Genomic DNA, 13,377 nt, shown 5'->3' on the forward strand with positions numbered 1-13,377 from the left:
AAATGAAAATATTATTTGTAGGACTTTTCAGTTAAGACTTTTGGTACAAAGTTTGCCAAGACACAAATGTTGTAACTCTAAAATACTTGACCAAAAGCTGCTGATCAGAAGAGCAATGGTGATAGGCAACACTAAGTGAAACAAGTCAGGTTTTTGTTTATTTCTCCCTGTCGATACTTACCACACAGGAGAAAATGTTCACATCCATTTTTAGCAGCTTGATCAAAAGCAGAATTACTTCATGTAAATAAATACTTCATGTCTTTCTCTTAACGTGGCACTCCTAAAGAGGAAAGAAGGAAAAAAAAAAAAAATTTACTATTTTCAACCTAAAATTACAACACATGCAACAGCAACAACATCTTTTATGATGCATTTTATATTGTAAAACAGGCCTGCTTGGTCAATAAAACAGTCTTTTAAAGTTTCAAACAGGTAAACTTTACTAAAGTAAAGTGTATCTTTACTAAAACACTCTTTGCTCCAATGCAGTGAAGAAATCATGGGTAGCTTGATGAGCTTTTGGGCATAACTGGAGATTGACACAACTCTGTCAAATGAAGCTTTTTCATTAATAATTTCCTTATAGATTTAGATTAAAAAAAAAACCAAACCACCTTAGGTGTCAGAACCTAACACTGCTGTATCCCAGTTAACCAGCTCCTCTCTCTTAAGCAAAAGACTGAGGAGGGATTTTTTGGCTACCTTCAAGGTGACAAGACTCTAAAATATGAGTTGACAGCCTGATGACACATGAACTGGGAATTCTATGTTGCTTCCCCACTTTGGTAACAAATGAAATTAACTATAAATGTCCTTCATTGGGTTTGGTAAATGCCTACTTTACTGTGGCTTGGTTCCCATCCAGGAGCAAGGTGGAGGCTTTCCAAGAACTGAAGGTGGGAAGAACATTGATTTCACTTCAGATGCTGCCCTAAAATCAAAGCTCGGGGGCACAAGTAGGCTTCAGAGGTTCAGGATAGCTTGAGTAGCAGCAGTGAAATGCAGAGTCTTCAAATGAACAGAATAGTGGCCCACTGGGCCACTATTATCTCCCTTCTTATCAGGTCATTTCAGAACTGAATTTAGGACTGAAGTTAATTTCTCACAGAAATTACAACCTTCTGTAGATACCCAGCACAACACAAGAGAGAGCGCAAACAGAAAATGAATACTTGATTCCACCTTTGTGGAATAGACAAGCCCCAAGAATTGACACAAGAGCTAGAGGCATGATGTTTATGTCCTCTAGGAGTCCTGCCCTCCCCTTTGCTACTTATCAATAAGCATTTTAGTGGCAAAGACATATCAGTCTTCCTGAACTGCCATGTTACATGCAGCTACTACTGTGAAGAATCTTCTCACCATCTTTTCTACCATGTTCACCCTTACTTCCACCAAGGCAGGCCCAGACAGCCCACTTTGTAAGCCCTACAAATAACAGCCTTAACCCACAATTAAACAGCTCCCCAAATTATTAATTAGTGACATTAGCATACTCAGGGCTCTAAAACTGTTTCAATAGATACCTTATGTGATAGTGTACCATTCATAACTGTTTACTTGCTTCTTGAGTATTGATGGCAGATTAGAAGTTACTTGCAGCTTCTTTCAGAACATTTCTTTAAAAAAAAAACAAACTAAAAAAAGAGCATCTGGTTTATCTGATCATAAACCCAGAGCTTTCTATGTTTTTACTTTACTGAGATTTCATTTGCTTCTAACAGCCTTTCTCTGCTTCACCCTCATTAAAATCTACAGACATGACCTCAAAGGACATATCAAGATCCTTCTTACTCTCAGCTGTGTAAAGCCCTTCCACGAGCTCATTCACAATTCTTTTTTATCAGTCATTAATCATTTACATTATTGTCCTATTAAAGGTCACATTAAGACTCTTCTGCTTGCTGAGATATTTTTTAAATTGTTATGCTGTAAAGTGAGACCAGTTGTTTGAAGAATGTAAGCAGATAGAAATGCAGCTAAACCTGATTTTCATCATTACTAAAGCATAAGCCTAAAAGTTCTACTTCACAGATAAAAGTTTATGGCCTTCATCCCCCTGCCCCTCAGTCTTCCACTTTCTGGTTTTGAAGACAGTCGAATTCTTAATTAGCATTGTTCTACTCTATTACAACTCCAAAATACAACCATCTCTCATACCATGGTAGTGGAAGCAATCTCTCTCTATGATGATCTGCACTCAGAAGAACAGAGCAGCTAAATCTTACATGCACCTTCTGTACCAGAGTCTCGAGGAGCTCCCAGCTGAGAAGAGAGCTGCCTTGCTGTGACCCTCACCCTGTGTGCCTGCAGAGAAAGCATCAGTTCTGGTCATGGCAGTGCATTTCCTTCTCTCCCCCATCTGCTCTGCACCCAGGCAGACAGTACCCCAACTAAAGCTCACCCACAGCAACAAGTTGTGGGTGATACCGTGATACCGTGTGCAGGGCATGCAGCAAGGTCACCATGGGCTGAGGGAAACTAAAACCTGCTGGAACACAGAGTAATTCGGTGAGGGAGGTAATGGTGTAATTCTCCTAAGTGGGGAATTTCTTTTAAATAGGCAGGGAGGTGAGAAACAGGAACACCTGCTGCAGGTTGGCAAGTGAAACATTTGCAGTGCAAACCAGGCCCAGAAGGAACACAAAAGAGGCCAGGTGGAACACTGGGCTCCCTGGATGACTCTTTGTGGCCAACATTCATGTGTAATCTGGTTTAGAAGCCTCTTCTGTGACAGACAAGACACTCTTCTTACACACTGACACTACAGAAAACTCAAGAAAACTCAGCCCAGTTTTTCCCTGAAATCCACCTCACCTTCACCTTTGTGTTGTTAAGAAGCCTTAGCTGATCCAGCCTTTGCCCCACTCCTATTTTGTTTGATTTGTTGGGGATTTTTATTATTATTATTATTACCAAACTAACAATATTGCAGAATTCTATCCTCTCAAGTTTTTTTTTTTATGAGTTTCCTTTAACTAGCCCATCATCTCTGTGCATTGGTTTCAGTTTCTGTAACAACATGTATTCACAGGACATCTGCCCCAAATCTCTTCAACAAACTTTGAAGGATTACATGGAAGAAAACTGCTTTTAAGCCTTATGTTTCTGACTTACTTAATATGGTCTCACTTCAAACTTTTGCCTTTAAAAGCTCAAATACTGGGAGAAATTTAAGTAAAAGAAACAGCAGAACCTTAGTTCACTGCTGTAATCTTTACTATGACACACTTCACTTGCTCTTCATTGCATGGTTGAACAGACAGTAAAAATGTTACTTCCCATTGATACCTAAATCAACATTTCCTCTCAACATACATTCAAACCTTTAATGTTGCTGGATCCACAACAAATGCAAGTGTTTTGCCCTTTCTATTTCAGTTTTGGCAAATATGTTTTTTTTCTGGGATCTCTCAGAGAAGAAGGAACTTTTTCCTGTATTGATTACACATACAACAGCATGGTGAGGTGTGATATAAATATTTCCATTTAACTAAGTACAAATGACAATATCTGGTGTGAAGTTGACAATCAGGTTCTAAAAGAAGATGGGATATTATGATTGCCACTAGCCCTATCTTAAGAGCACCCACAACAACTCAGTTAAGCAGCTGCTAAACGAAAGTGCAAGTAACTCTAAAGCTCTGATTTCCTATGCTCCCCAAGCAGGGAAAAGGTCTTCCCCTTTATCATTCATTTTTTTTCCAAGAGCTGCAGAAGAGTTGGGCTAGGTATGGCCTATTGCTTCTCCCCAGAGGTTCTCAACAACTGGAAAGAAGAGAAAGAGCTCTTGAATGTCATTCCCCTGATAGGTCTTTTAGGGAGGCATGTCCTCCTTTATTACCAGCTCCTCTTGTATTCAGTTCTCTACATGCATTTGCACTCTGTACCAATTACGAATTTCATTCTTGTAATGCAAAGAACCATTAATAATTTAAGATTAAAAAGGAACCTAAGGGCAGGAATATTCCATTTCTGCTCACGAGATAGATGGTACGCTGCTAGTATGTCAACTCAAGTTATCTTTGTGCATGCTACGTTAATTCAGCAAATTGCTTTTCAAACAAAGTGCATGCAGAAAGTGCCTGGAGATTCGACACTGCGGGGAACGCTGGGTCTATTTCATCTTCCCCAACACTACAGGAGAAGAAAGTTTCATTTCTATGGCAAATGTGCCAAACCCAGAAAGTGAAATATGAACAGATTTTAGTTTTGTCCATTTCATTTTCACAAACAGGGGTTAGCCAAGAGCGCATAAAAGTCATGCCAGGTGTAGTGATAAATAGCCCAGCGCCCTGCCTGCACCGTGAGAAACCAGAGAAACAGCGAACGCGTCTAACGGTACGGAATGGCTCAGGAGCGATGCAGCAGGACCGCCTGACAGCCAAGTGAGCTGTCAGCATTTCTGACCTTACCGCGGAAGGGAACGGGACATCAGGGCGAGGCGGGCAGGTGCAGAGACTGTCCTGGGGCAGGAGCTGGCCCGGAACGGGGAGCGCCCCGGCCCGCCGGTCCCAGCGCCGCGGTGCCCCAGCCGCCCGCCGCTCCTTCCTCCGCCGCAGCTTCCCACGGCGTCCGGCCGCGCTGGGTCACGCACAGCGACCGGCGGCGGCGTCCGCCCGTCCCGCGCCCGCCACCGGGGCCGCAGCGTCTCACCTGAGGGCGGAGCGGGACCGGCTGGGGACAGGACAGAAGTGGCGCTCAGCGGGGTGCGGAGGGGGTGCGGTGTCTCGGGTGCGGTTCCGTCCCGCTCTGCCGTGCCGTGCCGTGCCGTGCCGTTCTCCCTCTGTGCCGTGCCGCTCTCTGCCGTTCTCTGTGCCGTGCCGTTCCGTTCTGTGCCGTGCCCGGCGCGGAGCGGGCGCGCGCGTCCCAGCCAACCAGCGCCGTCACGTGAGCGCGCCCCGGCACGCGGCGCTGCTGCCGCGGCCGTTACGGCAGCGCGCGCGCGGCGGCGGCGGGAAGCGCGCGCAGAGGAGGGCGCGGGGCGGCGCGCGCGCTGCTCCGCTCTGAGGGGCCGGGGGTCGCCGCGCCCCTCACGGGGCTCTGGGGCTGCCGGCGGCGGTGCGCTCGCCCTTCCTGCCCTCGGGAGAGATCGTTTCCAGGAATTGAGGGGCTACGGCGGCAGGAAATCCTCCGGGGCCCCGTGCGGGGAGCGGCCGCAATGGCATCACCTCCGTGCGCGGGAGGGTGGGGTCCCCAGCCGCCTCCTCCCTGCTCCCTGAGAGCATCCGCACAGTGAAATGTGGATCGAGGTGTGTGTGCCTCCCTGAACTGTGAATTCTCCTGTGTTTAACATTGCTGACGAGTTTGACGAGTAAATCCTACCGCACCGCTCGCCTCAGTTTACCCACACAGAACTTTCATGCTGAATCGTAGCTAAAAAAAAAAAAAAAAAAAAAAAAAGTTAAGCCTGTTTTCCGCTCAGGATGCTTTCCACTTACACTGCCCTCAGGGTGTCTGACCTCTCTATCAATAATACGCTAAGAGAAGTCTTTAAAGAGAACAATAGCGGGATTCCGTAAGTAATCCAGCTCCGTCAGGCATTTAAAACGGCTGTAGAATGTATTGCTGAAATGCTTAGGTAAATTCGACGAATGGCCCAGTAGTCTGGTGTTAAAGGAATTTTCTGCTTACTCAGGGTCTTGGACTCAATTTTCCACCCTGGGTCATCCTGTGCTGCTGACGGGGATTTGGGAGGACTGTGGGGGCCAGGCAGTCAGCCCTTGTGCCAGCGCTTCACGTCGGTGATGTTTAATGGTGGTCACGGGGAGTTTCTGACACCACAGCCCTTCTGAAAGGGAAGGGCTGAGATACAGGGCCTAAGGACAGCAGGAGCTGGCAGTATTGCAGGTAGAGAGGCAGGCTGGGCTTGCGGCCAAACTGCTCTCCTATCTCAATGGCAGAGATCAGGCACTCTGTGCAGAACTAATGAACCTAACCCCCATATCACGAAAACCGTAAGAGAAGCAGGGTTCATTGAATCTTTCTTCTTTTGATGATTTTCATTTCATGTTCTTCCATGTGGACTCATGCAGGCTTGACATGTACCTGCTGTATACTGTATGAATAGTGCAATATACATACATGCTGTATCAGGATGCTGAACTGTGCAGCAGGGGGAATTAGCCTGTGTAGAGCTCTGTGATGGACAGACTGCCTTCAGCCCATAAATCAGCTTTAGACTACTATCAAACACTAGCATACCCTGTTTTACATTTGTAAAAAAATGTGGGAGAATGATCACAGCATTTCAGGAGCTGAGCCTATAAAATAAATGGCACTGGTATTGTGAAGCCCTCATTAAGACAGAAACTGGTAGCAACTTGGCTAAATGTAAAATTTAGAATAAGTGACCAAAAGATAATGACCTTTGTTGCATATGTGGTACTAAGGACAAAGAAGGATTGCTAGGCCATAGTTACTCCCCAGTATTGGAAGGATTATTTTATTTGGGAAGAATTTATACCGAATCCTGGTAACTCATATTTAGAGCCCCAACGAGGAAGCCTCCACCATGCTCCCACAGTATTTGTGTGCAGAATTGTATAGTTGTGCAATTTCATTCTGTACAAACAAACTATCTAAATTCCTGTAATTTGTGCTGGAAACACACTATCATTTGCAAGGCAATTGGAGCAGACAGCTGAGCTCACACGGGTTATCATCTGCATCTGTTCAGAGGACAGCCCCCAACCTTGTATTGGCTAATATTTTTAGCTTTGCTAACTAAACCCACAGGAGATAAAAGTCCACCCACACAACAGGTTATATAGTTTGCTTTAAATCAGCTGTGTTTTGTGAACACTGAAGGGCTTGATTCTGTTTCATGTATTTCCTTCAGCACTTCAAAATGAATTTAGGTTGTTTGAAAGGTCCTTGACTGACAATTTTAGAAATTGAATTCTCGTGTTTAATCCCAGACTGAGTCCGACACAAGGCAGCATCTCAGCTGTATCAGAGAGGAAACTTTGCTAGTCTGAGGGTAGTCTTATTTACTTACTTTCACATGCCAGTAAAGGCAGGATTTCCTGTTTTTTCACTGATCTATAGTTACTGGGTGTAGGATATTTTCATTACATTAAAATTATGCCTTGGATACTAAGATTGTATGTTTAATTTGGAAAAAAACCCCAAGTATTTAGTAAATCATCTGCCCTTGAAGGTATGATAATTCAATTTCAGCCTTAAATTAATTAGGCAGTAGTATGGAAAGCTGTAGTATGGATCTTCACAGAACACTTGCTTTCTTTCCACCAACTTTCATTTGTAGTTCCTTATTGATTTTTGAAAAATTAATTTATATTTTTAATATTGTGCTTGTTTTTGTGCAAAATTACAGATGTTGAATCTATAAGCAGAGATGGAGTGCCATGATCTTTCAAAGTGCACATGGAATAGATAAGGAGAAACTAAGTAAGTTCTAGGCTTCCAGGAATGGAAGACAAAACTATTTATAAAATTTGCTGTTAAGAAAAATTGTTGGCTGACAGCTGTGTAACTTTTATGACAATATCTCTTGAATCCAGGACATAAGACCAACTGATACCAGTCAGGATGCCAAGACTGTGATTTTTCCTCATTCACAGAAGATATTGAGGTGACAAAATTGTTTATGATTGTGAGTCTTTTCATTGGTACACCGTTATCAAGCTGCAGTTACATTAGTCTGACTAGAGCAGCTCCAGGTGACTCATGGCTTTCATTATATGTCTGAGTTCTTAAAGCATAAAAGATTTGGTAGAGGTAATTTTTTTTCTGCAGAAAAATGAAACAAAATATGTTTTGTGATAGTAAGTGCATTTGTACTCTTCAGCACTCATTACATGTTATAGGATGGAGGTAGATTGTGAGCTTTCTGGAAGTTCTCTTAGCTGTTTTCAACCAGTGCCTTGAAGCAATAGGAGTCACTGACAGTGAAGCGAGCATAGATCTTTGTGCTGTGGTGGAGCAGGGAGTGTTCCTGTGTTTAGTTCTGCCAAGTGAACTGTGGTGACACAGGAGGTCATATGGGACATGGGGATGAGCAAGTCCCAGGCTTTCCAGACAGGGTTGGAAGCCAATGGCTCATTATGCTACAATTTATTGATATGTTTCTAATGTTTTATCCTCTATTGTCTTAGGTTTATGACTGTAGTTACTGTATCCCTTTACTGACACATTGGTCTGGAACAGGCTTCAGACAGTGGCATTCTCTTGCTGAGTATTCTCTGGCTCTGCAGCAGGCTGTGGCCAACTCTGGCTTCCATTCCTATTCCCTGTCATTTGGTGTTAGGGCAGGTGGAGCTCCTGTTCTCCACATCTGTGTGTGGCAAAGATTGTACTGGCTTTGAAGTCTGCTTCTTTGTCCTAAGAGACATCAGAATCACTGTCAGGAGCCTTCCTGAGGGCTTTCAGAGCCTTTCTTAGAAGGCCTTATTGCAGCTTTAGTACAATAAATCAGAGGAGTGAGAGGTTTTAGTTCTTCCCTATGAGGATTTGGCAAGTCCAAACCTAAAACGTTATAAATAGTTCAGTAAGAGTTGTGAGCAGAACAAGAGTCAAATAAAACATCAGGAGGTCCACTAGAACCTTCTGGTGGAGGTATATCTTATCCTTATAGAGTGTTATAAAAATAATCTTATAAACACTGAAGTAATCACTGCCATGAATCACATTGTGTTCATACCAGACAAACCTACGTAAGACTGGCAAAGCTTTATCTGGGTAAAGATGCTGACTTGGAAACTGTGAGAGAGAAAAGATTTCACTGGCAGACTGTTGTAACAGTGAAATATTTTATCCTGAGGAGAAATAGCTTGTGGAAATGTCAAATCTATATTATACAAAAGTAATGCAGAGGGAATCCATTCCTGATCTTGGAAAACCTACCTGAATCTCCCACTCCTTTGGGATCATAAATATCAGGAGTGTGACAGCAGAGCTCCTGAGTTCTAGTGGTTCAAACAAATAAACATTTATCAACTCTGGTTTGATGAACAGTTCCTGTTTATCCCGCATTGCTCAAAATCATATCTTAATACAGTTTGTTCTTTTTAAATAAAAAGGCTTATAACTAGCTCAGACAAGCCTTTGAAGAATACACTCTAAAGAACACTGGAAAGAACAACAATGCCATGGAAGAAGAATAAAGACAAGCCTTTCCACTCATTTATTTTCACAGTTTTATTAAATGTAGTTAATATGTTTAGCCACACTGAACTAGCCTTTGGTAAAGCACAAAATTCATCACAAAAATCTTGCATGACTTAATAATTACACAAAATTGATCCATGAAAAAGAGATCATGAACTAATGTAGAGTGTTAAACTGTCTGAAGCTTATTCATCCTTATATTCAGATGTAAAACTGAGGCAGTACAAGAACAGACCAAAATATTTCTATCCCATCCCACCTCTTCTCCTCTCCTCCCTCTCCTCTCCCATCCTTTTTGTACACATGTGACTACAGAGCTCATGGATGAATTTGCTGTGGGGAAGGAGAAGTGGCTAAGTCCCTCCATTTATGTGTGCTTCTGCAAGGTAAGCATTTGTGGCTATATAGTTCCCCTGTCTAGCCTGAGTTGCAGAATTTAATCCCCACTTGAAACCTAGATGGATTGCAACACTGCGTAGTGTGTGTGGTTGTTTGCTCTGCCAATACAGAGGATTTGCACCAACGTAGCTGCTTTCCTAACAAATCCTCTGTACAACGAGCCAAGACCTGTGATACCATGTAGGCTTAATTCTCAACACCATTTCACCATAACCTTTCACCATGCAGCAAATGTGAATTGCTACCAAACTAGAAGAGCAGTTTTACCCTATTTGGAAAGCATTTGTGATCAGCTGTAACTCAAGGAGAGCAGGCCCACTGTGAATTAAATACTGTTTGCTGAAAATGTGTATTGGATTTAATCCAATTACTTGTTTGCTGGCACAGATTCTTTTGGTGACCATGAGTTTCCAAGAAAAAAGATATAATTTTATCTCCCTTCCTAGATTTAGCACTATTCAAATGTCAAATTGTTTTGTGTGTTTCCACTCCTGATCTTGAAGTCTGGATCAGTGTGGAAGATAGAATGAGCACACCACCTCCAAATCCTTATCATCTAGGCCCAAACTCCTCTTGTGCAGTGTGTGTGGGAATCTCTCACAAGCATCACACTCAAAAAGCATATAATTTTGTAGTGATTTATGCATCAGTTCAAATGCTGCTTGCTGTAAAAGAATTCCTTGTTTCTGTCCTCACAAATACCAGTTACTGTACGGGACTTTGGCCAAAACTAGCCAGCCTGTATAACTACAGGAAAAACAGTGCCTTCTGATAGCTCAGATTATGATATCCATGCAAAAATGGATGCACACATACATCTGAAATGTAGACATTGGCAATTTGGATAGTTCTCAAGCTGGTCCAATATGTTACAGTAGTATGCTTTGTTGTTGAGTGTTATAATCTCATGCTTTTCTAGACCTGGTAATAGGCTGCTATCCATAAAAGGATATTTAACTGTAAGTAGTATTTTTGCATGCTGTTTAATCTACTTACTCTATGTTTTCACTTCTTTGTTTTGTCTCCCATTTATCAGCTAAAACAAAATGTAGGTGCTTATATAAAACTTTTCAACAAAAGTTTTTGCTGCTAAAAAGGCCCAAACGCAAACCTCAGGTTTATATGCTACCCTCTGCTGTAGCTGTGGGCTGTAAGCACCATGGTTCATCAGAAGCCAAAATCAACACAGCACAAAGCCACAGAGGACCTGAGTGTCAAATAGAACTTCTCCTTTGTTCCATGTGCTCTTGGAATCCGTATTTTGTTGTTAGCTTACGAGACCCTAGGAGAGGTTAAGAATTATCACCTTGCAGTGTATCACTAGTGGAGACCAGAGTTGTCTCACTGTGAATAAGAGAAGTCTGCTACAATGGCAGTCAGTAAATAATCCTTGTGTCTGGATTCAGATTCTGACTTCTTTGTTCTAGCAAGATGTTAGATCTGCTGGTCTGGATTTTAATTGTTTGTGGAACTGGAGGGTTAAAGAGGATCAAGAAAGAGAATTATGATTTTTATATTGCCTCTACATTTAAAGATTGTGGTATACTACATGAGGAAACTTGCTCTGCATTTTCAAACAAAGAGACATTGAAAATATGCCAGATGCATTTAAATAAACCTATTAAAAATTTGAAAAATGTGAAAATATGAGGAAAAAATAAAGGGAATACTGATTATTGCTTTCAAATGTTCAGACTTACATTTTAATTGAAATAGCTAATTAAATTATGCCAAACTAGTATTTAATTCGCAGAGCTTCACTTGGGCTTAAGATCTATATATCTTGATAATCACAGAAAAGTTGTCTTCTGCATACATAACTAGATCCTGTAGCTCAAAAAAAGAAAAATGTGAAGACAATTTTAGTACATACAGAAAATTTTGGCAATGTCCTGTGCTTTGTTACCAATTGCTTACTCTTTTCAGACTGAGTGCATATGACACTAAACTCAGGAAAATTTTTCATTGTCTCTAACAAGATAAATCACTGTCAGCGATCCATCGCTGTTTCTAGATACTGATTGCTCTTTTGCTAGAACTTTGAGAAAACACTTGAGTGCTTGAAGAATCATAGTTTGAAATATTTCAGGAAAATCCAAATGTCTTGAAACCTGAGAAAGGAGCCGACCAGTTGGTGCAGGCAACGTTGTTACTTGAACTACTTGCTCTTAAGCAGGTGCTTTCAACATTTTATAAAGAGCTGGTAGACATCTTTACAAATATTTGATAGTTTGTTTAAGCCTTTACCAGATAATACTTCTTTGCCCATGACATGTTTAGAGCATATGTAAATCATTCAAAGAACTTTTAATTATTGTATTTGAATTTCTATATAGTTCATAAACTATGAACTATTTTGTTTTCCATTTAGGGAATTCTATATATTTAGTGATAAATGTCTAAGTAATTTTTTCCCTTCCGTTAGAATCTATTGTGAAGAATGTGAGTTTTGAAAACTTCTTGACAACTTCCATAAAGAGTTCTTGGCTGTATTTTCATGTTCTGAAGATGCAGAACACTGTCTGTGATGCGACTCACTCTTTGTAGCCTGCCATTTGTCAGTGTTTAGGGTTTGTGGCAGCAGCTCTCTGGCCACAGAGATCAGGCACAGATTTTCCCAGGCATTTTCCCAGGGAAGGCTGTGGGAAGATCAGAGAAAGGAATGAGAAACAATTCTTATCTCCACTAGTTGCACCTGCTGTTATGCACATGTGGAATGTGTCATGGAGATTTGTTTACCAAAGGGTGATTTCTTCATTGGACACTGGATGGTGTTTAGATTGATTGACCAATTAGGTCAAAGCTGTATCAGACTGCCTGTAAGGGTTACTGAGTTTCCTAATAAGTATAGTATAATATAGTATAGGATGATATAATAAAGAAATTGATCGGCCTTCTGCAATCATAGAGTCAATGCTAATTATTACCCGACTAGGGGCCTGTGGCGACAAGGGTTAACCCAATCCATTGGCATAAAAACCATAAATGGATGTTTGTGCCTCTCAACACAAGTGTGCATCATTTTATGCAGTTGGGAATGTACACTAACCAATCCACAGAAGATACAGGGGAAAAGAAATAATTAAATCTGGGCAGAAATGCTGAAACAGCAAAATAATAATAGAATCATAGAATAGTTTGTGTTAAAAGTGACCTTTAAAGTTGCAACCCACCAGCAGTGAGTAGGGACATCTTCAAATAGATTAGGATGTTCAGAGCTCTGTCCAGCCTGACCATGAATGTTTTCAGAGATGAGGCATCCATCACCTGTGGCAGCATTTGACCACCCTTATTGTAAAAAATATCTTCCTTGTATCTAGTCCAAATCTTCCCTCTTTTTGTTTAAAAACATTACCCCTTGTCCTATTGTACAAACCCTACTAAAATGTTTCTTCCTATTTTTCTTGTAAGTCCCATCTAAATTTCCAAAAGCTACAATAGGGTCTCCAAAACCATTTCTTCTCCAGACCAAACAACAACAACTGCCTCAGCTTTTCCTCATAGCAGAGGTGTTCCATCCTTCTGATTATTTCTGTGGCCCTCTTCTGGACCCACTCTGGCACGTCCACATCTTTCCTGTGCTGAGAAACCTAAAAGAAGCATCCTACCAGTTTAGATGGCAGCACCTAGAGTTGCTACAAGAAACTGTTACAAATTATCTGCATAGATGTCAGTTATCCTAACGTCCCTAAATAAACTGAGTCACAGAGCCAAAGGGCTTTTAAGGCTGCCAGTGAATCTTCAACACACAGATTCCAGGCTTCAAGGACTAGGCATCTCTGGTGCTACAATCACCAGCAGCGTCTACAGGGCATCAAGATTCAGTTCTAGGGAAAGGGATTT

General features: G+C 41.7%; 1 protein-coding gene and 1 long non-coding RNA gene across 3 annotated transcripts in view; one reads left to right on the forward strand and one right to left on the reverse strand.

Moving 5' to 3' along the window:
• The window catches only part of RHOBTB1 (Rho related BTB domain containing 1), a 49,121-nt gene extending 44,298 nt beyond the window's left edge, over positions 1 to 4,823 (reverse strand). The window contains exons 1-2 of one of the 2 annotated variants that reach the window (XM_053983907.1): positions 4,660 to 4,823; positions 182 to 283 (exon numbers count right to left, since the gene is read on the reverse strand). The gene's annotated coding sequence lies outside the window, so the exon portion shown is untranslated. Of the gene's footprint in view, positions 1 to 181; positions 284 to 4,418; positions 4,494 to 4,659 lie in introns of those variants that run through there. The other variant, XM_053983908.1, reaches the window with a different exon arrangement.
• Positions 4,824 to 4,993: 170 nt separating this feature from the next.
• On the forward strand, positions 4,994 to 9,525 carry LOC128810815 (uncharacterized). Its single transcript, XR_008438145.1, has 4 exons — positions 4,994 to 5,255; positions 7,343 to 7,416; positions 7,530 to 7,600; positions 9,451 to 9,525. It is a non-coding gene; the product is annotated as an uncharacterized LOC128810815 (long non-coding RNA).
• The last annotated feature ends 3,852 nt before the right edge of the window (positions 9,526 to 13,377 follow it).

The sequence above is a fragment of the Vidua macroura genome, chromosome 8 (genome assembly GCF_024509145.1).
Source record: "Vidua macroura isolate BioBank_ID:100142 chromosome 8, ASM2450914v1, whole genome shotgun sequence".
Lineage (NCBI taxonomy): Eukaryota > Metazoa > Chordata > Aves > Passeriformes > Viduidae > Vidua > Vidua macroura.